Source organism: Mus caroli, chromosome 10 (assembly GCF_900094665.2).
Source record: "Mus caroli chromosome 10, CAROLI_EIJ_v1.1, whole genome shotgun sequence".
Lineage (NCBI taxonomy): Eukaryota > Metazoa > Chordata > Mammalia > Rodentia > Muridae > Mus > Mus caroli.
Genome location: NC_034579.1, coordinates 103,369,984 through 103,395,002, shown reverse-complemented (window position 1 = coordinate 103,395,002; position 25,019 = coordinate 103,369,984). Strand labels below are relative to the sequence as shown.

The following is a 25,019-nucleotide window of genomic DNA, read 5'->3' as shown; positions in this document are numbered from 1 at the left end:
CTTGTCTAAGGTGTTCCATTTCTGTGAAGGACACTATGACCAAGGCAACTCTTATAAAAGGACATTTAATTGGGGCTGGCTTACAGGTTCAGAGGCTCAGTCCATTATCACCAAGGCAGAAGAGGAGCTGAGAAGTTACAACAACTGCAACAACAAACCCCAACCCAACCCAACAACCACAAACAGCAACAAAAACAAAAAAAAATAAAAAATAAAAACAACAAACAACTTTGTTTTTTTTTCAGTCAGAGGATCAAAATTAATACCACAGTAAGTAATTTGATAATGTGAAGACCCCAATATCATATAATGAGAAGGACCTTTAAATATATTTACTCAAGATCCACAAACCCAGTGTAATCTTTTTTTTTCCCCCCGCCCTGAAGTAAGGTCTCTCCTTGAAAACTCTATCTTCCCAAGTTCTGGGATTAATGGTATGTGCTGCCATGCCTAGTGCAAACTGGGTGTAAATGTGAGGAAACATTAGGCAACACCGAGGTGAGGCATAGTTTATAAAGTTNCGTTTGCCTGTGTGCTTTCAATGAAAAAGTCGGTGCACAAGGACGGAAGCCAGAGCGGCTGAAAATAGGTGCATGACTTGTTGAGCATACAAATCATTTCCCCCTTAAACCCTTACTCTCCTTGCAGCCTGTTCTGCAGTCAGGAGAGGTGGCTGAGGCAGGTCACGGGAGAGGTGCCCTCCGCAGGAAACTTGGCTCACCCAGAGAGCGGGCTGGGGCTATTGGGCTCTCTTGGGGTGAACCTTGGGCGAGCTTGCGGGGCTCCCCTCCAGGCCAGGGCCCCCTAGAGCCGGGCGACGCGTCTGTCTCTTTAAATCCCAGCTGTGCGGCTGGGAAACAGCGCCACTCGCCGCCCAGGCCGGCTGCTGCGAGCTCGCGCTTCGGCTGCCGGCTGCGCGCGGCGAGAGCTCGGCTCGGCCCGCGGGCTGCTCGGTGGCGGCGGCGGCGGCGGCGGCGGCGGCGGCGGCGGCGCGGGGCGGGGAGGCGCGGCCCGGCCGAGAGCGAAGAAAGAGCGAGCCGAGCCGGGCCGGGGGAAGAGGCGCCGCGCCCGGTCCCGCGCCCGCTCGGCGGCCGACGACGATGTGCCCGGCTCCTGCTTCGCTCGCGTCCTCCCTAAGACGATTTCCATAGTAACCCGATCAAGTGGCTCAGGACCGCAAACCTGAGGATTTCCGCCGGCCCGCCGGCGTTGACCTCGGCCAGGTAACGCTGCGATCTCCTCTACGCCTTGCAAAACCGCCGCGCTTCTTGCAAAGTTCCTTTTGTGGAAAATCGCCCAGCCCCACGCAGCCTGGGGGATTTGCAACAGCATGCTGTGCTACCCAGGTGCTTGCCACGGGCACCCTCCCTGGCACTTCCCCTGCATCTATTATCACATTATTTAAAAAATATTTTGATTGCTTCCTCCACTCTCCCTTTTTTGATTCCCCCATGCTGCTCTCCTGTAGGTTTACCCCCCCCCCCCACCCTGAGACTAGTGATGGGGGGGGGGTGACAAGGAAAAGTCGGGGGGGGGGCGGCGGTGGTGAGCACGGTCCAGGGAGTGGCGGGTTCAGATGGGCTGGATGCTCTGGGCTACTTGGAGCATCACACATTGCTTGCACTGGCATTGTGGGGACGGCTGTCAGCGCCAGGGAGCCCTAAGTCTACAGCCTGAACCCAGAGTCTGTTAGGGAGGGATGCAGGCTTGCGGGTACTGGAGCACTTGGCTGGGTGGCTGGCTAGCATCCATACATCCTAGCTTTGCTCCCCCCCCGCCCCTCTTTGGGTTTCTCTTTCTTGTTCACCATCCTCCGTTTCTTTCTTCTTTTTCTCACTATCCATACCATTTTCTTCCCTTCTTTTCCTCCCTCCTCCTTCCCCTCTTTCCCCTTTCCCCTTTACAAAAAGGGAGGAATCCTTTGTAACCCCCTGGTTCTGCCAGCATGAGAATAACTGTGAAACCAGCAACGTGGCTACCTTAACCTGGTTGTTTTCAGAGCCGTCCTCATCCATCAACATATTTGTTTCCCCGAGTCTATTGATCTCCATGGATTGTGCAGAAATGCATTCTAAGCTGGGTGACTGTACGTCAGAATCGGACTTCTGCAGCTCTAAGTACCACATGTATTGTAAAGACAGTATGAATTTTTAAATCCAAATAAGTCACGGGTATAAATAAATACATCTTTGAAAAAAATCTAGCGACTCATTTTAGTGCAACTTCCCTCTTCTGTTATCGCTGTGGTCTTTGCTCCTCATTGAGGTTTAATTGTAGGGAACTTGGGAGACACCCCTTCCCCTCCTCTAGCTTCTATGGAACATGGAACTTTTATTGTAATTATCGGCTCCTGAACCTGATTGAGTTTGCATGGGCCAGGCACTAGAATGAAAAGGTCATAATTAAGGTTCTGACACTTGCTTCCTGAAATCTAAGCTGATCCAACTGGGAAGTACAGAGAACCTGCAGACTGGCCTGGCCCTGCCAAAGAATGGAAAAGGATTAGCAACTTCTGTGTGAAATTAGAATTGGACTTCGGTGCTGACCATGTGAAAAATACAATAAAAGTCAGGCCTTTTGTTTTGGGCCATTGACCGACCGATGGATTGCTATACGAGGAAGGACCGGCTACTTAAAAAGGATCCACTGCATTTGAACCTATTCTGCCTTGTTTGGGTTGATGCTTTCTCATTATGTTTTTAATTTTTGTTTGACATATAAGATGCATGTATCATGAGAAAACAAAGAGTGATTTTGTGGTATGTGTGTGTGTGTTTGTGTGTGTGACTTCTATTTAGTCCAAAGGGGGTTTATTGGATTTTCAACAATTTTCTCCAAAAGGATATCTTGTTACAGTTAAGTCTTTCCTGAGATCACAATATTTCCCATGTGGAAATTGGTGCCTATCACCAATTTCCTCCACTTTCTGTGATAGGGAGAGTTGATGCCGGGAAGGGCTCAGTTTCAGAGCACATCCAAACCTCCCTTCCTTTGTGTGCACATTTGTCTTTAAATTGAATTATTAATACAGAATGAAGGATCCTGGGGCAGGGAATGGATCAGGAAGAAGAGAAGCCACTGCCAGGATGGGAAACAAACCCAAAAGAAGGCAATGCAATTGCTCTGCCACTCTATAACGTCATCCTTATGTTTAGCCAATTAGCAAGCTTTACATCTTGAACGTGTTTCACGTTCTTATTTGTACAAATGATATGGATTGACCCAGAGGCCGTTTTTTAATGCAGGTCAGATGTTCAGATGAACATTTAGAGAATATTTAACAATTCATTTGTCAATGGAGCCCCCAAAGCATGCTCTGAGGACGTTTCTCTAAGCAGTGATTGTATAGAAATGATGCTACATTTATTATGCCTGCCTTCCAATTCTGGCCTTTCCTGGACACATAGGTTTATTCTGACACATGAACAAGATGCTTCCAGTAGGCTAAGTGCAACTTGGATGTGCCTTGGATGTGCAATTTTTTTTTTAAATCACAGATACAAATAAGGTGTTTGTTGTCCTTGTTCTTAATATCAGAGTTATAATGCTGTCTGGCCTCTCTCATATTCCTTGTGATGATTCCTGTTAAGAGTGTGTATATGAAGGACTTAGCATAAAGGCTTCTAAGTGGCCTATGATTTGAGGTTAAAAGATATTTTAGTGATGACCACAAACCACTGTTACTTATAGTACACTGATTCTGAAACTACTCACCTCCTACCTGTGATTGTATCTATATATAGATTATTTAATGAGAGACTAGTGATGAGTGATCTGCTTCATAATAGTAAAGTAGAACTTCTCATGTTTGCCTAATTCAAGTCCCTACTTTTTATGTAGTGACATTAGTAAGGTTTGTGATCTGTTCATTTAATATACTGAGCTGTGGCAAATTGATAATTACGAAGAATATATTTCATTCTGAAATTGCTATACGATCTTCCTCAAGTTGTCTGAGTGACTCATCCTTGTAACCCATGGCAACAGGAAATGGTTGTACTAGGTACAAGCTGAAGTATGGACATAGGCTTATACTTTCTATATATTTCAGAGACTTCATGTGAAAAGAATTAGTATCCTGGTTTCTTTGAACAGATGGATGTTAACATGTTGGCTATGAGAATACTTCTCAGGCTTGCTTCTAGGGGCTTTTCCTTATTTGCCTGAGTGGTGATGTAAAACTCTTCCGGAAACACATACAATAATTCCACTTTTGTTGTAAAGAACTTAGAAGTGTGCGGGAGTAATTGCCTTTGTGTGTGTATGTGTGTGTGTGGGGGGGTTCATTACGGCTGGAATATGACCATATCAAACCTGAGAGGAAGTGCAGATGACAGAAATGAGAGGTGCCATGGAATTGGTGATAGAAATAGGAGGCAGTAGATCTTTATATATCTATTTGACACTGTCTTAAAGAGTTACTTTTGCTGTGGCTCTTAGATTCTCAGATGTTACCTAGTGTTTTATTTTCCCAGAAGAAAAGTGGTGGGGGAGAAAGGGAGAAGGGAGAAAAGAGGAAGAGGGAGGGAGGGGAGGAGAGACAAAGACACACACACACACACACACACACACACAGAGAGAGAGAGAGAGAGAGAGAGAGAGAGAGAGAGAGAGAGAGAGATAGGACAGAGACAGAGAGATAAAGATAGATACAGAGACATTGAGATGGTTTCTAAATAGAAATGTTTCCTTGTACTATTGACGAGTGGATTATAGTGATATGTTTTCTTTCCCTCTAGGAGAAGGTAAATATGTTAAAGTCTGTAGTTCATGGACAGAGGCAGTAGACACTGGAAAGGAATCACTTTCCATTAGTTACAGAACTGCTTAAGCACAGCAGGTATCAGCCTCCAACTTACATGAATGCAAGTGGGGCTTAAACTTGTTTTAGTTAAAAAGAAGAAGATATTTAAGAATCTCCCCCATTTCTTACCCCGCTTTGAGGGAAAATGGTCGTTTTCCATAATGAAAAGTGGACTTGAGGGTAGACAAAGTCTCCAGTGCTAGCTTTCTGGCCCTCCTTCATCATTGTCTTTCTTCTCTAATTACAACAGCGTCTTAAGTGAACGTCACTGTGGTGCTAACCTTTCTGTAGGTCCTTGTCCTCTTCTGTCCTAGAGGAGATCTTAGGACAGGCACAGCAGACATTGCAGTCAAACAGATTCTGATTTTAGAGAGGCATTCACGTTAGTTATGTACCTCAGAAAGGACTTATTCACGAAAGGACGAAAGGATGAAGATGCAGGCCTTTCAAACTATATGTAGTTAGCATTTTTTTTTTTAACCAAAGTAACTTCACAATGTCAGAAGACAAACTTGATCTCAGTAAGTGTGTAAAGGCTGCTGATTCGTGTTTCTGGATCACACAATGTTAGTTTGTCAAGGCTTTTTGCCAATCATTTTCATAAGTTGTCTTCTCTTCCTCTTCCTCCTCGTCCTCTTCATCCTCATTGTTCTCTTCCTCCTCCTTTTCTTCCTCTTCCTCCTCCCCTCCTCCCTCTTCCCTCCTCTCTCCCCCTCCCCCTCCTCCCTTCTCTCTCCCCCTCCTCCTTCCTCCTTTCTCCTTCCTCCTCCCTCCTCTTCCTCCTTCTACTTCTTCAAGATTCCAGGTCTGGAGGTGTACTGAGAATAATGTCATTGCTTAGATTGAAGGTGATTTAAAGTGGGTTAGATATAGCTAGGAATGGTTGAAAAAAAATCTATTGATTGTCCATTTGATCTTGCATTCTGTAGAATTCTGGGTTTTATATTAAACTATTGCCTTTTTCTGCTTTCGAAGTCATCCCAGTTCTCAGCCATATCATAGGACTGTTTTTAGAGAGACTGTAAGCAAACTGGTGGGAAACGAAATGATACCTTACATATTCAAACAGGCCCACAGAGTGCTACTCATTGGGAATGTAATTTCTAATCAAAAGAAACATTTGGATTTTGAACAGGTTCACATGCCACCTGCCTGAGCTAGAATATGACCCGTGGATGCTTGATCATATGGCTACATTGTCTGGCAACATTGTCCAGCAAATTACAAACGTGATTTGCGGAATAGATTTCCAAGATCTTCAATGGCAACTCTGCCACTTGCTATGCAGAGCTGAGGTCCTTAACTTCTCTACGGCTGTGACCCTTTGACACAGTGCTTCATCTTGTGGTGTCACCCAACCATAACACTATTTTTGTTACTACTGCAGAACTGTAATTTTGCTAGATTATGAATAACAATGTAGATATTTGATATTCAGGATATCGGATATGTGACTCGTGTGAAAGAACTGTGGACAGAATTTTAGATCTTTAAGAGGGAAAAGCCATAGGGTACTCTGGGCTTAGTGAACTGATTTTAGGGAACTTGGAAGATGGCAATACTGAAGGAGGGGCAGATGGTGGAGGCCTGCTTTGTGAAATTTCAGCCTGAAGCAAATACTTTGGTCAGGGCTGCTTATGTGATAGTTCGAATTAATATATGGTTTCTGCTCAGCTGGGGTTGAAGAATCAGCTTTAATTAATGGTAGATCAGAACTCCCAGAAGTGAAACAGGACAAATGATGCTGTTCATCTGGGGATGGAAATCAGCCATATAGTGAGGAAGTAGAGAGCAGCACCACTGAGGCAAACTTTTATGGGGAGTGTTTCCTCAAGAGTCTGCAAACAGAAGCTGACTACAGGGTCCAGTGGAGTCAAAGCTGCATCAGAAGTTCAAGGTCAAAGTTGGTAATGTTACTGATTGTGGCATCATGGAAGCTGTGGTGTTTGAAGGGTGTATGAAGAACATCTGAAGCTTGGTCCTGTAAGAAGTCAGGAGATCTTCACCTTTGGCAAAGATGTAGCCTCAGTTGCAGTGGAGAACTTAGGCTTGAGAGGGGTCACGTATAGATGCTGAAGATTGACACTGTGTGCTCAGTGTGCTCAGAGTCTCTGGGGGAGAAGCCACAGGGCCATTGGTGAAAGTACAGCCTCTGTGGCAGTGGAGATGCCAGCATATTGCAGATGCCAGGACCAATGAGGTTATCATGAAAGATAAAGCAGGTGCAGAGGATAGAGCAGATGCGGGGGGGGGGGATAGAGCAGGTGAGGGGGGGATAGAGCAGGTGAGTGGGGGATAGAGCAGGTGAGTGGGGGATAGAGCAGGTGGGGGGATAGAGCAGGTGAGGTGGGGATAGAGCAGGTGTGGAGGGGATAGAACAGGTGAGGGGAGGATAGAACAGGTGAGGGGTGATAGAGCAGGTGCAGGGGGGATAGAGCAGGTGAGGGGGATAGAGCAGGTGAGGGGGATAGAGCAGGTGAGGGAGCATCGAGCAGGTGTGAGGGAGATAGAACAGGTGAGGGGGGGATAGAGCAGGTGAGGGGGGAATAGAGCAGGTGAGGGGGACAGAGCAGGTGAGGGGGATAGAGCAGGTGTGGAGTTGAGCTGGCATGAGTCTGTGAGCCAAGCTACCTGTGCTGTGTATTGCTAAGTCAAAGAGTTAAGGGTGCGCCCAAGCCATCTGGAGCCCAGATTATCATAAATGAGTTCCATACACTGGACACTGATGCTGATGCTGGGATTTGGGTTTGCTTTGGTCTGATTGTGCCTGTGTTCTGGTCATATTCCCTTTAGGAATAAGAAAGTGGTTTCTAGGAAGAATATCACTCATTTTTTTTTATTCTACAAGGACCCACAGTTATGAATTTTGAGCTTTTAAACTGTTTTAATCTTTTAAAGGCAGTGGGACTTTAAAAGTTTTGCAGCATTCTATACAGTGATATTAACGTAACATCTCTTGGACAAACAAGAAAGGAAAGGTTGTAGTTTCATGGTGATGGATTTGTATGTCAACCTGGTTAGGTTTTTGGTCAAGTTGACACAAGCTAGAGTAATTTGGGAAGAGGGAACCTCAATGCTTCAATTTCCTTTTGTTAGGTTTCTTCTTGAGTTCCTGTCCTGACTTCTCTCAAGTATAGACTATATCGTGGAAGCAGAAGCCAAAGCAACCTTTTCCTCCCCAAGTTGATTTGCTCATGGTATTTATCACAGCAATAGAAAGAACACTGGGACAGTCATCCCAAACTTGAAAGCCTAAATAAGACTTAGCTATAGTCGAAATATGTTAGGATAGAAACAAAGCAAGCATAAAATCTGTAGCTTTAGCTGTTAATTAGATTGTCATCCTAGAAAGAGAAACTCCAAGCTCTGGCTACAGAAGGCTGCCAAACTATTGTTCTGTACGTGTAGTCATCCGAAACCCCATCGACAAGAATGTGCTGTTTGGATGAGAATGCCATACTTCATTTTTTTAAAAACTTCTTTCCAATATGCAGAACTTTACAGAACAGGTAATTTTCGATGACCGTTGGTGGCATGTCTTCTAGGAAAAACAAAGTAGTGAATTACTGTATCACTCTGCAGAGTTTTGATGATAGGAAGTTTTTAAAAAGCATAAAAGTAAGAGGATAATTTACTGGATTCCACGAGGCCTGTCAGTTTCAGAAAATAAGGCGATTTCTTAGGATTCCTCGCAGTATCGTGGCTCTACAGTTATCACTTGGCTCTACGGTTATTTATCAATTGATTCTCGTTCTAATTTTCTATGATGTTAAGGCTGCAGCATGGCTAATTTTTAAATTTTGACCTCTCTATCGATAAAATTGATACCAGAATGATAGCCATTATAATAGTAAACATGTAATGGAAAAATCAATCAAATAACACACACACAAACGGTGCATGAAAAACATGCTGGAATTGAGCAAATGTTGTAAGTCTAGGTTAAAAGATGTGGTATTATTTTGATTCAATAGACACTTAAGTCCTTCTCATAGGGCACTAGCATGTCCCGTTGAATACTGTGTTGTCATATGTAATAAAAGTTTAGAGAAATTAAACTATAGTGAACAGTTCTAACCTTCATCAAACATTGATTTCTTCTTCATTCAGAAGTTCGTTTCTAAGTTGTAACAGTCAGAGTTCAAATGATCCTCAGCAAACCTTGCCTGTTGCTGCTCATGCCCTTGGGATGTCCCCTCCCATGTCCTACAGAAGGTGGCAGATGTGCTGATGTATGACTTGGGGTGCCACCTAAGACATTGCCACACTCACCTTTCCTTGTTGGGTCATTGGATTTGGAAAAGGCCAGTTGCTGTGTTGGGAGCATACTCAGTCCCTGGAGACTGATAGGGCACGAAAGGGAAGCATTCTGCATAGTCAGCACCAGTCTGTACCAATCACACGAAAGGGCCGCCTTGGGAAGTGTGTCTGAAGCCCTGGTATGGTCTTAAGCTGATGCTAGATTTAGGGCAGAATCTGACCATATCCTCTTTGGTCTCTGAGGCAGAATCACACAGCCCTGCTATTTCTGAAACTGTGACCCACAGAAAGTATATGAGTTAGAAATGCTTATTTACTGAAATTGGTAAATGTTGGAGTAATTTGTTACATAGTATCAATAGATAACTAACTGCCTGTCTTACTTAGGTTTCCATTGCTGTGAAAACACATCATGACCAAGGCAACCCTTCTAACAAATAACATTTAATTGGGGCCTGGCTTACAGCTTCAGAGGTTCAGTCCCTTATCATCAAGGTGGGAAGCATGGCAGTGTGCAGGTAGACATGGTGCTGGAGCAGCTGACAGCTTTCTACTTTGATCCAAAGGCAGCCAGGAGGAAACTAGATATTTTTTTATTTTTCAAATACTGGGCAGAGCGTGACCATGTAAGACTTCAAAGCCCCGCCTCCACAGTGACACATCTCCTCTAACAAAGCCACACCTCCTCCAATAAGGCCACACCTCCTAATAGTGCCTCCCTGTGGGCCAAGTATTCAAACACAGGAGTCTATCGAGGCCAAACCTAGTCAAACCACCATACTGCCCTCCTGCATATTAATTGTAGAAATGAATTGTTGCTATTTTGTAGATACAGAAAATTATAGCTCATAGCGTTTTTGCTTGACAGAATGCTGTTTGACTATTCATTTTCCACAGTGAATAACAAGCACTATCTGTGGCTTCCTTTCTTCTTCAAGCTCCTAAGAATGAGCCTCTCTGGTCAGCATTATGTACAAGAAGGGCAGGAGACACCGGTTCTCTTTTATTAGCAGATAATCCTGGAATTTAATTTCGAAAATTCTTTTAGAACATGCCTGGTAAAAATTCAACTATTTTCAGAATTTTAAATGAAAATAGAGGTGTAAAGGGGGCAAGAATGCTGGTGATTATGTAGGTTTTATGTATTGTAGTTCACATGTATATGTAATATATATGGGCCATATATATAATACATATATGTAAACTACAACACATAATACTATATATTATATATAATATATGTATGTGTATATATACACATATATATGTATATATGCCAAATCCATTTTCATTGTACACCTGAATGCTTTATTTATGATAAGGATTTTGTTACAGAAGCCTTTCTGTGTGATATTATCTTACTTTATCCTACAGATTTTGATCACTTTAATCTGACCCAAATAAAGGTTATTGCATTTTACTTATTACAACTGCTTTTCACAAGTGTATAGTTTGACTTCTGTGCGGAATGCTAAGCTGTCTTTCTTATACATTGTATTAGTTAGGGTTTTACTGCTGTGAACAGACACCATGACCAAGGCAGCTCTTATATAGGACAACATTTAATTGGGGCTGGTTTACAAGTTCAGAGGTTCAGTCCATTATCATCAAAGTGGGAGCATGGCAGCATCCAGGCAGGCATGGCGCAGGTGGAGCTGAGAGTTCTACATCTTCATCTGAAGGCCTCTAGGAGGAGACTGCCTTTCAGGCAGCTAGGACAAGGATCCTAAAGTCTATCTGCACATTGACATACTTCCTTCAACAAGGCCACTCCTCCTCCAACAGGGCCACACCTCCTCCAACAGGGCCACACCTCCTCCAACAAGGCCACACCTCCTCCAACAAGGCCACACCTCCTCCAACAGGGCCACACCTCCTCCAACAGGGCCACACCTCCTCCAGCAAGTCCACACCTACTCCAACGAGGCCACACCTCCTCCAACAAGGCCACACCTACTCCAACAAGGCCAAACCTCCAAATAGTGCCATCTCTAGGCCAAGCATATTCAAACCACCACACACATGGCTTTAGACTGTGATCTGTTAAACTATTCTCATCTATATCTGAAATGGATATCGCTGTAAGCAGAATAGATTCTTTATAAATGCAAGGTTTTGGTTGTATTCTCATACATGTTAAATCTATGAAATAAAGGATCAAAAGAGGTCTCACTGCCACATTTTACTTCATGAATTTGTTTAATTTTTATCTAAAGTAATGCTATCTCTTAGAAGGTTTGGAAGTGCCTGAACTTTAAATATGGAGCGTTTAGAACATTGGAGACTAGAGGTAAAGGATTTACTCCTCTAAGTACTTAATGTCTGCATTAGGTTCTTTTTGTGAGTGGGTCTGCAGTCATCTCGAGGGTTGGGCATGCGGTTTCTGTATGCTTGCTATTGTTTGGAGGGGCAACTAACAGGATCCTTGCCCCTGAGAAAAATTCCAGATCCGAGGTTGCTTTGTTATAAACCAGTGACGATTCTCACCGACTCAGGCCAATACCGTGCTCTCTGGGAACTCAAACTTGCTGCTTCCTCTTTCCTCTTTTCCTCTCCCCTCCCCTCCCTTCTCCTGCCCTCTCTTCCCCTCCCTTCGCTTCCCCTTCCCTCCCATCTTGTGCTTTCTCTATCCTCTTCTCTGTGGCTATTTGTTCTTTAAATAAGCATGACCTGGAACGTATCAGGAGACCTAATAACTAGTCCTTGAGGAACCAGTTTTCAGTACATCACAAATTAGTTGCATCGCAAGCCCACGGACAAAGTTAATGAAGTAAATAGTGCTGGATATTTTTATACTTGAGCACACTATGCAGTAAGACCTGCCTTTAGAATTGATGGACACGGGTCCAATATTTATATTCTTGATGCAATACATAAAAATTGAGCTACTCTTTGTTGCCAGAGAAATTGATTTATGGCAGATGTATCTAGAGTTTGGGTGTCTTAGCGGCTTTCTGATAGGCATGCTTTCATTTATTTATTGTTGAATAATGTGTCCCACCTTGTGTGCTTATTTTATGTGCTTGGCACATCTGATGTTGAATTAATCTATCCCATGAAGTAAACATGATGTTTCAACAAACACAAAGTTGGTAGATGTATATTGACTGCCATTGACACTGTCAGGAGCATACAGGAATACAGAAAGGAACAAAAACAAGGTCCTTCCTTGCCCTTGAAGTTGGATTGTATTTTAATTTTTAATGTAAAAAGTTTTTATATTTATTTTCTGAAGTGTTTAGTTGCTTTATTTATAGTGAGACATTACAATTTATTATGGCCAGGCTGTGCTCAACACAGGGCTGGGTGGGATTATGTTACCATAATTGAGAGTCGTTTCGAGTTCTGCCCCGTTAATGCATGCTAATGTTCCTGTGAAGGTCTCTTAGACATGGCCTCACTAACCACAAAGGCTTTTCTGCCTCCAGCAGATAAACTCTCAATGTCACAGGAACATGCATTAGAAACTATGCCATTACGTACAGTTTTTTTTCTTCTTTTTTTCTCTTTCTCCAAGTAAAATCTGTTCAGTAGAGTTCCCATAGAGCATGAATCTATTGTATCTAGGATTTAACTTTTTGGAGTAGAAAGGCATTTCATAAGTTTTAAGTAGGTTTTCTGGTACTGGTGGTTGCTAAATGTGTGGAAAGAACATATCATAAAATCACAGTCAATTGGATGTATTAGATAGAAGAAAACCCTCTATTCCGGGGTCCACATCACTTTTTCCAGGGTGGGGAGTGTCATCCTTATGACAAATCTATGCGTGTGTGATTAACGTGTAAAGGATTGGAAATCGAGACTTTAACCTGGAATACTTGACTGGGCCTAGTTTGGTGACACAAGTCATCCAAGCAGACAGTATGGGTATTATTCCCAGTGAAGGTTGGAGGAAGAAGGATGGTAATGGAGACAGGATGGGAGGAGGTAGCCAGGCAGCCTCTGTACATGGAAGGAGAAGCCATGGGGGAAGAAATCCAGGAGTTTCTAGAAGCCACAGCAAAGGCAGGGAATAGGTTCTTACCCGGATAGATCAGTGAGAATTATTTCTGCTGATGAGCTGAATTTTAGTTTAGTGAGACTGTTGGGCCTGTGACCTCTGGCACTGGAAGATAATGCATTGACATTCTCCAGCCACTAAGATTATAATAATTTATTATCGAAACAACAGGAAGTGAATACAGTAGAATTCAGGCCATGGCTTTATGTTCGCTTCAGGTCAGGTTATAAAAACCCTTTGGAATTTCAAAGCATCTGGATCTGAACTGCATCTGGGGATTATAGGCCTGTACAGAGGGTTGTTTTTCCCTCCCCAGATCAGAGTCTCTAAACTTGTCTAGAACTGAGATATAATTCATTTCATCCTTGGCCTTGTGATCCTCCTGCCTTAGGCTCCCATGTGCTGGGATTACAGGCATATGCTACTATTGTGGTAAATCTCCAACCTAAATATGCCCTAGCAATGAAAACCTGACTCAATTAATATGAATACATGTTGTGCACCTAGATTGGGCAGATCTACCACTACACTACCATCTTCCACATCTATGAGACCCCTTAGAACTTGCGGTTTCTCCAGGCCTTGTGCTTCTGCTCTGCTTTTCTACCTCCTCCTCCTCCTCCTCCTCCTCCTCTCTCTCTTCCATTTTCTCCTTCTTCTCTCTCTCATCTGCCCAATCATCAGCTCTCCTTTATTTTACAAATTAAGGTGGGAAGCAGGTTTACAGGAAATCAACAGAGTTCTGGCTGACTCATTCCTTGTTCGCAGCCCCTCACCAATATAATTAGTCCCAGGGCTGTCTGCAACTTGCCACAATTCTCACACCTTGGTATTTTTTAACAGTGACCTGACTGTGGTTTGATTTTCACTTGTGCTTCGAAGAGTTCCTGAGAAGAAAGCCATTTAGTTAAATATCTTGAGATGTTTTTATATTTATATCTTGTTGTTGTTGCCTTTGTTATTATGGGTCTGGGGGTTGTGGTGTGTGTGTGTGGTGTGTATGTATGTGATTGTGCATGCATATGAAACAGGTGCACATGTGCATATGAAGATCACAGAACAGCCCTGAGTACTGTTATTTTCTATGTTACTTTGTGACAGTTTCTCCTTGGCCTGGAGCTTGCCCATTAGATTAGAGCCAGTCAGCCTGAGGAGGAATCTATTTGCCTGTCTCTCTCTTCCCAGTGCTGTAATTACAAATAATGCGTCTAACTGTCAGACTTTTTGTTTTTTTTTCCCCAGTGTGGGTTTTGGAGATCCAACTCAGGTCTCATAATTGCCAGGTAGGCATTTTGCTGATGGAGTCTTCTCCCTCTACATGATATGGATTTTGTACTTGCCCGAGAGCCAGCTTGGCTTACTGTCAAATTTGGCACTGTAAATCAATTTGGGGGTGTATGTATTCTGGTTCTATATTCTGGGTCTCCACAGAGGGTGTGGTGGCAAGGCCATAAGAATCTGTAGTGAACTCCTGGTCACTGAAGGACCTTGGGCTCACCTGTGTTCCTCAGCATTCGCCATTTCAGTAAACAAAGATTGTATTGTCCTTATTTATTTATTTATTTATTTTGGTCCTCCACATGGGAGATTCCATCATGGAGCCTCCACATGGGAAGCAGCTGAGGAAAGACTTCACAAATTACTAAGTGTGTTTCAACATAGGGACAGGAGTCGTCTTGAGAAGGCAGTATTTGTTGTTGTTGTTGTTGTGCCTGTGTGTGTGTGTATGATAAATGTGTATCATAGTTTATCATTGAGAGACCGTTGTAGTTGTCTGAATTCATATTTTGGGGAATGTTGTCGATGGACTCAATGGCAATGGGGATGCTATTTCGATTCCAGCGAGAGCTCTAACTTCAAGCACACACCTTGTGCTGTCCTTGGCCGGTGACGGAATCTTCTTCGAGAACATCAATTGTCTTATTGATTCTTTTGATGTCTAAGTGTGAGGGGAATGTGGATTAGTTTGCCTAGCAACTGCATGTACGTTCTTGGTTGTATTATTTTCTTTCTTCCATTTGCTAGACATTGGTAAAGGTTTTTTTGTTTGTTTGTTTGTTTTTGGCTGTGGTTTAAAATCAAGTGTTTTTCCCCCTCACGCAAAGACCCTGTCCTCTTTGTCTTTAACCTATGTATTTCTTTTCCTCTGACATAAACTTCACACATTTAAGGTTATAAAAGCCACTGGAAATAAAATCCAATCTCACAACTTATTCTAGAAATGTAGTATCTATGTAATAAGTAACAAGATAGCTACTGATGCCAAATTTTAAAGTTTTTTTTTTAATCTAGATGATGGATTCAAATAAAAGATATCTAATATGGAATTCTGGAGAGAAATTTTCTTACCTGAAATGCATCCTGGGATTTCTATAATATGCAGGCATAGATTGTTTTCATTATTTGTAAACCCTGGTGAATTTTAGTTTTTACACACACACACACACACACACACACACACACACACTTGTAAAGATGCTGCAGAACTTACAGTGCTTTATTCTCCATTCTGCAGTGCACTAGACACTGGCCAAGGTACTGGGGTTGAGTGGAGCAAAAAGAATGTAGTCTTGTTCTTGTGGATTTGGTGCCTAGCTGGTGAAATATGATGTGCAAAGATGATGAGTTCTAGGGATTTTATGGTCATCCATGGAGAGGATTAGTTAAAGAAAGAAAGTCTTTTAAGGGGAAAATGCAGGATGCCTGCTGCAGGGAGTGGCTTTGACTTAGAAAGGGTGGTGTTTGGATATGCACTGGCAGAAGGAAGCATATAGCAATGGGAAGGAGGTAGCTATACTTTCAAGCAAGACTCAATACGTTCCTTGACAGGTAGGCCTGTAGAGATTCACCTGTTTCTTATATCTGGCCACTTTTTCATGCATTCCAGTTTAATGGAACTAATTCTAATTTTAATTTTAGTGTTAAACTAATTAGTGTTAAACTAACACTAATTTTAATGTGTCCTGCACGGGTCAAGGTCTCCTCTACGTTGGATCTGTGATGCTAGGTACAAAAAGAACTATGCAATATCAAGGCTTTGTTGATTTTGTTTTTTTATTTGACACATAGGTATCTGTTAATTTCACCTTCATAGTTTAATCTCACCAACTGCAAAGCCCCCGGAATTGTAGAACGTGTATGTAGAGGATGCTTTTTTGCCAGATTCCATGCAGACCATTTACATATCCTAGTCTTCTTGAAGCATGCCTGCTCTGCTCAGTGCCAGAGGAAAGACAGAGTGTTGCTTTTAAGTGTCTCACTGCCGATGGGACCTATAATTTGCTTCTAAGTTTTTAGATAGGAAACTTTTGCCATTGTACCAACTGTGTTAAGGAGGGGTATATAAAGCAGAGGTGGGAGTGATAATTCTGTTGGTGGCTATGCATCAGGGAAGGAGGCCCAGAGAGATGCTAGCACTGAGTCATGAAGGATGAGTGGGAACCTGCCAGATGGCCACAGCAGTGGGGAGTGTTTCAGCATGTGCCTCTGCAAGCGCACAAAGACATAAGGGGATGTGAAAAGTTTGGGGACAATTAGTCCTCAGGAGGAAAGAATTTGTACAAAGTGTAGATTGGTATGGCTAGAAGGTTAGAAAGCCCACCAAGTGGGTCCATTCTAGATCAAAGAGCCCATACTTTATTCTGTAGATAACAGTCAACATTGAAGATAGTTAAACATGAATTGCATACATACACACATATATATGCACTAACATTTTTATATTTATGTATATGATAACTTTGTGAGTGCAAAGTGAAGACTGAAGACCCTTCCACCATAGTATACAAATTGTTCAATGAGGAAACAGTCCAATGTTCCTGCTGAGTCATGAGTTCACAATATGACCCATGTTGTAGGAATGTGAATTAATCTCTTTATAGTTTTGTCCTTCCATCTGCAAAGTGGGGTGATAGCAGTGACTGTCTTACAATTGGTGTAAGGATTATATGGGCTCTTATTACTTAGAGATAACGCACCATAATTTCTTACATAATTATGTATGCTAATTTCATTAAGAATAGCAACTCTATGTGTAGGAAGAAGTTGGTTAATATAGGAACTGAAAATGTCCTTTAAAAGGCAGTTGCAGCTTGCATCATTTTAAACTCATAGGAAAGATCATTTCTAAATATATTTGGAAATATTTTTTGTTTGTAGTCTTTAAACATTCTGTGTATGTGTGTCTGCATTGAGATAGGTGCACGTGGATGCAGATGCCCCCATAGGCCAGAATAAGATAGAAAATCTCTCGGAGCTGGAGTTACAGGCAACAGTTGTGAGCTGCCCAACATGGCTGCTGGAGACCAAACTCAGCTTCTCTGCAAGGGAATTATTTAACTGCTTAACTACGAAGCCATCTCTCTAACCCTATGTTTCTGTAAATCTAAAACTATCTTGTTACCTATCTGTGGGAAAACAATTAAAAAGTTAGTAGCTGTAGGAAAGCCAAATCAGGGCAGGAGACAAACACAACATGGGAGCCCGACTGGGGACAGCTGGATTTGAGGAACAATTTAGAAACCTTTCCTTTGTATACTTTTGTACGTCAATATGAGCAAAATTGTGAAAAGGTGATCTACAAAATGTAGGGTATATTTAATCTTTTTGACTTTCACTATCACGACCCATTTGGTATCTAGAGTAATGTCAGCTGAAGTCTGAGACATTCAAATAGTGTACAGGTGAGCTCTGAGTTCAGATGGCTTTTTACGGCTGAATAAGTACCAGTGAGCTTGTGGCTAGGCATAAAACTGCATGTTTTACTTGTCATCTTTTCAGATGCCATTTGAATTTCTAGTCAACAACAGCAAAACTTTCAGGATCCAGTGAAACACAGAACAGCTGGTTTCATCGGTTAAGATATATGTATTAATGAGTGAATGTGAATTATTTTACAATAAAAAAACCCCACTGTGTCCATTCCAAAATCGTGATAATCCTTGTATACCAAGTATATTATAGATACCACAAGGTGAAGAACGTTTTAGTAAAAGACCTTGTATTTTAGTAAAAATAACATGGTGTGTGTGCGTGTGTGCTCATGCCCATGGAGACCAAAGTGGAACTTGGGTAGTGTTTTTCAGGTGCCATTCACCTTTTAATTTTGGTAGGATCTCTCATTGGTCTGGAATTCATCAAGTAGACCAGGCTGCCCTAGGAATTGTTGCCTGTCTTTCCTTCCAGCAGTTAGACGGAGATTACAAATGTGTACCACCATGCTTTTTACTTTTTTAAATGGGCTCTGGGGATGTAAATCAGGTCCTTGTATTTGCATGAAGGGTGCTATACTAATGGAGTCATCTCTCAGCCCCATCTAATGTTTGTAAAGTGAGTGGTTTGATACTTCACAGATCTCTATAGTTTTTGTTAATAAATAATTGTTTTCTTTGCAGCTTTAAGAACACTGCGAATTTATTTTTTCTTGCCATGTCTCAGTTTTGTGAGAATGACTATCATATTTTTTTGGTGGGAGAAAGGTTTTACTCTTACTAACTTTCCAATTAATATTGTGACATTCTACTTTGTCCGATGAATCCAAGCCACGGGGCTTCTAATTGTTTGTGGTTTCTACTCTGCTCTTTCAAATGTGGTTACAAAGGAGAAGTCACACCCTAGCCCTTTGGATGCATTACCTTGAAAAACCAAGTGATGAGGAATTGTTATTCTTGTAGTCAGGTGACTTGCAGGTACCCAAGGACTGCTAAGCAGAGCGAAGTTTTTAATGATGAGTTGTTGCTGTTAATGAAAAGCTAGTGGGTGGTAAATTACATATTCAAGTCCTTGAAAATTAACCTCTTGCAAATGTTATTAGTTTCATTTTTTCCTTAGAGTTACAGTTTAATTTTTTTTGATAAAGCAGTTTATTGCTCTCTAGAAGGTATTTAAATCTGAAAACAGAAGTCACAATTTACTGGTGACCACCTTGTGGCGGCTTCTTTCATTTACATTCTGAGCCTCTTCTTAGAGGTGTTGTTAGGTGCCTAAGTTTGAAGGACAAGCTGGACCTGAGAATTAGTGAATTCCATGTATTAGAATGATGATCTTGTAGACAGGAAAAGGTTTCATTATATATCTTCTCTGCTTTCATTGTATTAGGATTTGTGCCATATGCCTGATGTTCTGACGTCTCCCTCCCTCCCTCCCTCTCTCTCTCTCTCTCTCTCTGTGTGTATCTCTCTCCCTCCCTCCCTTCTTCCCTCCCTCCCTTCCCCTCTCCCTCCTTCTCCTTCTCCTCCTCCTCCTCCTCCTCCTCCTCCTCCTCCTTCTTCTTCTTCTTCTTCTTCTTCTTCTTCTTCTTCTTCTTCTTTTTCTCTCTCTCTCTCTCTCTCTCTCTCTCTCTCTCTCTCTCCCTTGATAGAGCAAAAGAATACATTGAAATTCAGTGTCTATACAGCAGACAATATATTGACTGGGTTCTAATTCTTGAAACATGCAGTGTTTCATATCCCCCCCCCCACTGTCATACTCAGCGCAGTAACAACCCCATTTACATGATAATCTCCAAACAGGCTTGCGTCTCAGTTTGGACAGGTTTGGAACTCTAAATAACTGGCTTTTGTCTTGGTTTGGAACACTATGTAGGCAAATGACTTCAGGGTCAGAATTCTAGTACATGCAGCTTGTTCCTTGTGTGTGTAGCCACCTTAGTGAAAAGGGTTGTACTTCATGCGGAGACTGAGGCTTTGTCTGATTGAGGGAGGATAAAATGGGGCCAGGGAGGATTAACTTGGTCTTTCTAGAGGAAACAAACCACTGGTGTATGATAGGAAGAGGATTTGAAGGCCTCTAAATCAGTGGTTCCCAACCCATGGGTTGTGAGTCCTATAGTGTTGAATGGCCCTTTCACAGGGGCTGCATATCCTTTTATGATTCATAACAGTATCCAAATTACAAAGTAGCAATGAAAATAATTTTATGGTTGGGGGTTATTACAACACGAGGAACTGTATTAAAGGGTCATAGTATTAGGGAGTTTAAGAACCATTAATCTAGACCCTGAAATAGAGGGAAAAGATCGGCAGTTTAGTGATAATTGATTGGCTATGTACGAGGAGGTAAAATTACACAGTATTCTACCCGCCTGTCATTTTAAAGGTTAATGTGACTTTTAAACCAAACCCATTCACTATCTGTTCTAAGTGTTTCTTTGTTTTTCCTTTTCAAGAGCCCTACTGAACCAAGTTGCCATGATAGACAGCTGGGACAACGCAGGGCCGGGGGAAGGGGGTAAATTGCAATCGCCTATAGGCAGGATCAGACTGTCTCTCAGTGCTAATAAAGGAATCTGCTTGGCCTAAGGAATGAAAGTGCTCGAGTTCTATTCTATAAACTCTAGCTACAAACAATCCAAAGGAGCTTTTAAGGTACAAGAGATGTGTCAAATCATTTCCAGTTTCTACAAATTGGCTTAGGAAAAAAAATCACCAGTGGAACTATAAAGGAATACTGTCCTCAGAGTCATTTAATACGAATAAGGAATTCTTTCCTGTTTATCAGCTGTATTTGTATCTTCCCTTTGATATTTCTCTAAGTCTTATAGCATGTGATCAATTCAGATTAGAAAGCTACATACTACACGCATTTGTCATCAGTTCACAGGTAACTAAAGTGGGGCTAGGAGGATGGGTTAATGGTTTATTTAACTTCATGAAGGTGATTGCTGATAGTGTGGAATTCAAACCCAGAAGCACCGATCTCTAGACTTTGGAACTGCTACTCATGACTAAGAAATTCATTGTTGATCAAGAAAGGCTAGTATGGCCTCTCACTGCTAGGTATTCCCTTGTCTGTACAGTATTGGGAGGAGAAGTATGCATTTTAAAGTTAATGATAGTGTTCAGGAGTCCTTGGGAAAGGAGACAATGATTCACTTGTTCATTTAGTGAGTACTGAGTTCAAAGGAAGCACCCTTTCCCACCACCAGATGGATTGGATCGTCTCATCTTTAGAACAGGGTTCTGCCAAGTCAGTAGTGACTGCGGATTCTAGTTACCAAAGACAACGTCTCAATATATCACAAAGGGATAAAGCACAATTTGTTTTCTTATTCTTACTAGAATTGAGCATTGTGAATAATTTACCCATTGTCCTTAGAAACCGATGACTTAAAGTGTCCTCATGTGTGATGCTTTTCAGGTCCCAGAGTGAGCTAATAAAGCTGGATGTATTGTCACAGGTGTTAGTATTATACAAATAGTACTTTATTCTCTCCTTGAGTAAAGATGTTATTCCAAGTACAGCCATTGTTAATGGAAGTGTTGAAACGTGTCCTTCAATCAGTGCAAGCTCATTTGGTTAGAGTTCAATCATAAACCACTTTTAATCAGTTAATTATATGAGGTAGGGTAGATTTTTCTGCCGTATGAATGACTGGGGAGGGATAGTTCTGTAAGTGCATGTCCTTAGTAATCCCCATCTCTGGCACAACCGTCCTCAGAGGAAGCCACACTAGTAAGGTCTATGCTATTCATGCACGGAGCTGCTTCAACTTTTGCTCCTGCACTTTCACATGTGTGATTGGTGTTGGAAAGGTGGCTGAAAGCTTTATTGATTATATGTGTGTATGTGTTTGTGTGTGTGTGTGGGGTTGTGTGTGTGACAGAGAGAGACAGAGACACAGAGAGAGACAGAGAGAGAGAGAGAGAGACAGAAAGAGAGACACAGAGAGAGACAGAGAGACAGACACAGAGAGAGACAGACAGACTGATGGCTGGGCCTTGCATGGACTTTTGAAACATCAAAGTCCACTCCCAGTGACATTCCTCCTCCAACAAGGTCACATTTCCATCCCAAACAGTCCACCAACTGACAACCAAGCATTCAAACTCATGAGCCTATGGTGACCAATCTTACCCAAACCCCTGAAAAGATCTTTTGTCAGACACACAGACTCACGTATGGGCATATGTATGTGTGTGTATATATTACATCAATCTCTCTCTCTCTCTCTCTCTCTCTCTCTCTCTCTCTCTCTCTCTAAATGTCTCTCTCTCTGGTGTGTGTGTGTATGTGTGTGTGTTTTGAGGCTCAGGACTCAGGAGGGCCAGTTAGTGTTGGTGCTGTTACAAGCAGGGTAGTGTTGGAGCTAAGACAGAAATGCAGATAAATTTTTTCATAGGCTTTGGCGTTAAGCTAGCAAATTCAATAGTCATAATGTTACCAAGGTAAAATAATCTCTCCATCTTCCTTTTTACGATGCAGCCTGAGTTGCAAAGGAAATCATATCTCAGTTAGGCATCTATTATACTGAGCACATACAATGAGTATTTCTTAACATTACAAGAGTTGAGCATACCACTCCAGTCTGGAAGATAGGGTACAGTTCTCCCTAGCACTTTTTAAAATCACCATGTGTCTTGTTCTACTTTAATTTGTCTTTTGCCATTTGTTAAATTTTATGTGTGCATTAGAAATGTAGCAAAGGCTAACGTGTTTTTTTTTGTGTTACAATAGCGTGCAGCTGTGAACCAGAAAGTAGACAGTACTTGGAGTACACAGATCAAGGGCTTTGTATATTAATTCTTTTCTCTCTGCATTTGGATCTCCTCTGCAGGGTGCTGGTTGGCTGTCAGAATGCTGTTGCATTGACTTTTCCTGGGGAGCTGCTTATAAACACATATTTATCTCATACAGGTTACCTGTGCTAACTCAAAGAAATGATTTCATGGAAATCTGCCTTAGTGAACCAATTGGGGTTAATTGAAGTTACTCACAAGAGTACGGGCAGCTTAGAGTGGCGTTATCCATTGAAGACGAATCTGTATCCACCAGAAATGGTTATCTGATTATGTATTCGTGGGAGCAGAGAGGTCTCATTTATCTGCTGCATCTCCTCCTGAGCTACACCAGTTCACCCAGGAGCCTATTGTGCAGGGCTGCAGCAACTCCTCATGCCTATATTTCCCCTGCCTGGTAGGATGCCCCTAAACCTCCTGTGTAGTTAAACTTAGCTGGTCTGGTTTTAGAAGAGCAGTGACCATGTAATGCTCAGAAGACAGTAATCTGCATCATGTGACTGCTATACTAAGGTTTTAGCTGGGTCAGCAGCTGTGTGGTTATGCCTCGTCTCATCCTGAATGAGATCTAACTTAACACCATCTAGCAATCCCCAAATGTAGTCAACAAGAAAACCTGTTGAGATGTTAATAGCGGGATGGAACTTGGCTCCCATCTTCCCTAGCTTTGGCATTGGACATCTTTCATGCAACACATATGATGTCATCTTCAGGGCTGTCCTGGCAGGTCAGAAGTGTCTGTCATAAAGAGTTGTCTGGGAATACTTACAATACTCCCAAAGATGGAAGAAGGCAGACAATGCATACCCAGAGTTCCTCAGACTTTTTGTTGGGAAGGCTTGAATTGCCTTTCTCACATTTTATGCTAAAAATGATGGCAAACTTTATATTGAATTTCATATTATTTTCAAGTGGCTGCATATGTCATTGAAGGATGAAACTGAAAAATCTGGAAATTCTTGTGTTCTTTGAATTATCTCTGGAAAATCATTAGAATTTTGCCTTTTAGATTCAGATTTGTAATTCAGTGGAGAAAAAAAGATAGTTTCATATTTCAAAGGATCCTACAGACAAGTAGGATTACTCTACTTCATTAATATATAAAGCAAAGAATCAGTTTTATAACAAAAGGGGAAAATATCTAAGGATTTTTTTAACCCCAAAGTGCTATTAATGATGGAATTCTTCCCACTGTGGCAGAAACAAACAGAAACCAAAGCAAGGAATTGAGTATACCATGTTCTAGTTCATAAGAGAAAGATGTTGTATGATAGGAAGTGTCTTGGGAAACCTTCCTAGCACAGGCTGAACTGCATATGCACATGGCCCACAGGCGGTGCCCAGACATCTAGGCTGGTTGAGTATATGATGTATTTTCACCGTGGATATGATTTTGTAGACTGTCCTGGACATCAGGGCCATTTGACCTTTAGGAGAAATGAAATAATCATTTTAACAGTTTTCATGTCATCTTCCTTCAGTAGGCTCCACATGTAAAACAAATAGAAATGCCATCTGAAGCATTGATTGGGCAGGATTCATTTTTCTGATCATTCAGTGCATCCATGACTCAGGGATGCTGTGTTAGTAAAATCTGAGGCAAGGTTTGAAAATGTTGGTATTTTGAGCTCATGCCAAATCTCCAGGTCTAGAAAGTTGCAAATCCCAGCAGACGGGAAGGGATGAAATCGGACAGAACTGGGCATCCTTTGGGCTTGACATTGTGTGTCATTGCTTCTTAACTCAAAGTTCACAGTCCTTAGACTTGAGAATCCTTACACTGAGGATGAGCTTGGGATGGACGCTGCTTTTCTTTTGTCCTTTCCAGGGACTCCTGGTCAAAACCCTCGAAGCTGAAGAATTGTAATTTAGGTGTGAGACATAGACACTGGTTTTACAAGAAATTTCTCCAGTTCAAAATTCTTGTGCATCGCTATAGTAAAGAACTATTTCCCAACTCTACATAATCACCAGGGCAGACATGCTGGTGTTGAGACCCTGTTGCATAAGCTATACCAATATGGTAATTCTCAGAATTGCTGACTGTGTGCAAAGGCACTAACAGCTGACTTGCCTCTTGAGCTCCCAGTGTGATGATTAGTGGATCTACCATAGGATTCTCCCCTGTACTCTTTTCATTTATTTATTTTTTTTCAGATTAATATGTGTGTGGACACATATGGTACACTTGCTATAGCACATGTTTGACAAGAGACAATGTTTGGGAACTCTCTTCTTCCTGCTTGTTAATGCCTTCACTCTCCTTTTTCTGCTGCATTGCACCCACACCCTCCTGGGTAGCTAGCTTTGAGCTTCCACCAGTTGACTCTCCTGCTTCTACCTCCTATTGGGGGGATTACAGTGCAAGACACTGCATTCAGCTTTTTTTTTTTTTTTTTTTTGGTGTGAGAAATAGACACCGAGTTTCAGGGATTAAACT

The 25,019-nt window shown here is 42.0% G+C and overlaps 1 protein-coding gene across 2 annotated transcripts in view; it reads left to right on the top strand.

Annotated features, from left to right (window-relative positions):
- The first annotated feature begins 996 nt into the window (after positions 1-996).
- Positions 997-25,019, top strand: part of Nav3 (neuron navigator 3) — a 737,122-nt gene continuing 713,099 nt past the window's right edge. For both annotated transcript variants that reach the window (XM_029482745.1, XM_029482744.1), the window contains exon 1: positions 997-1,223. The gene's annotated coding sequence lies outside the window, so the exon portion shown is untranslated. The remainder of the gene's footprint in view (positions 1,224-25,019) is intronic.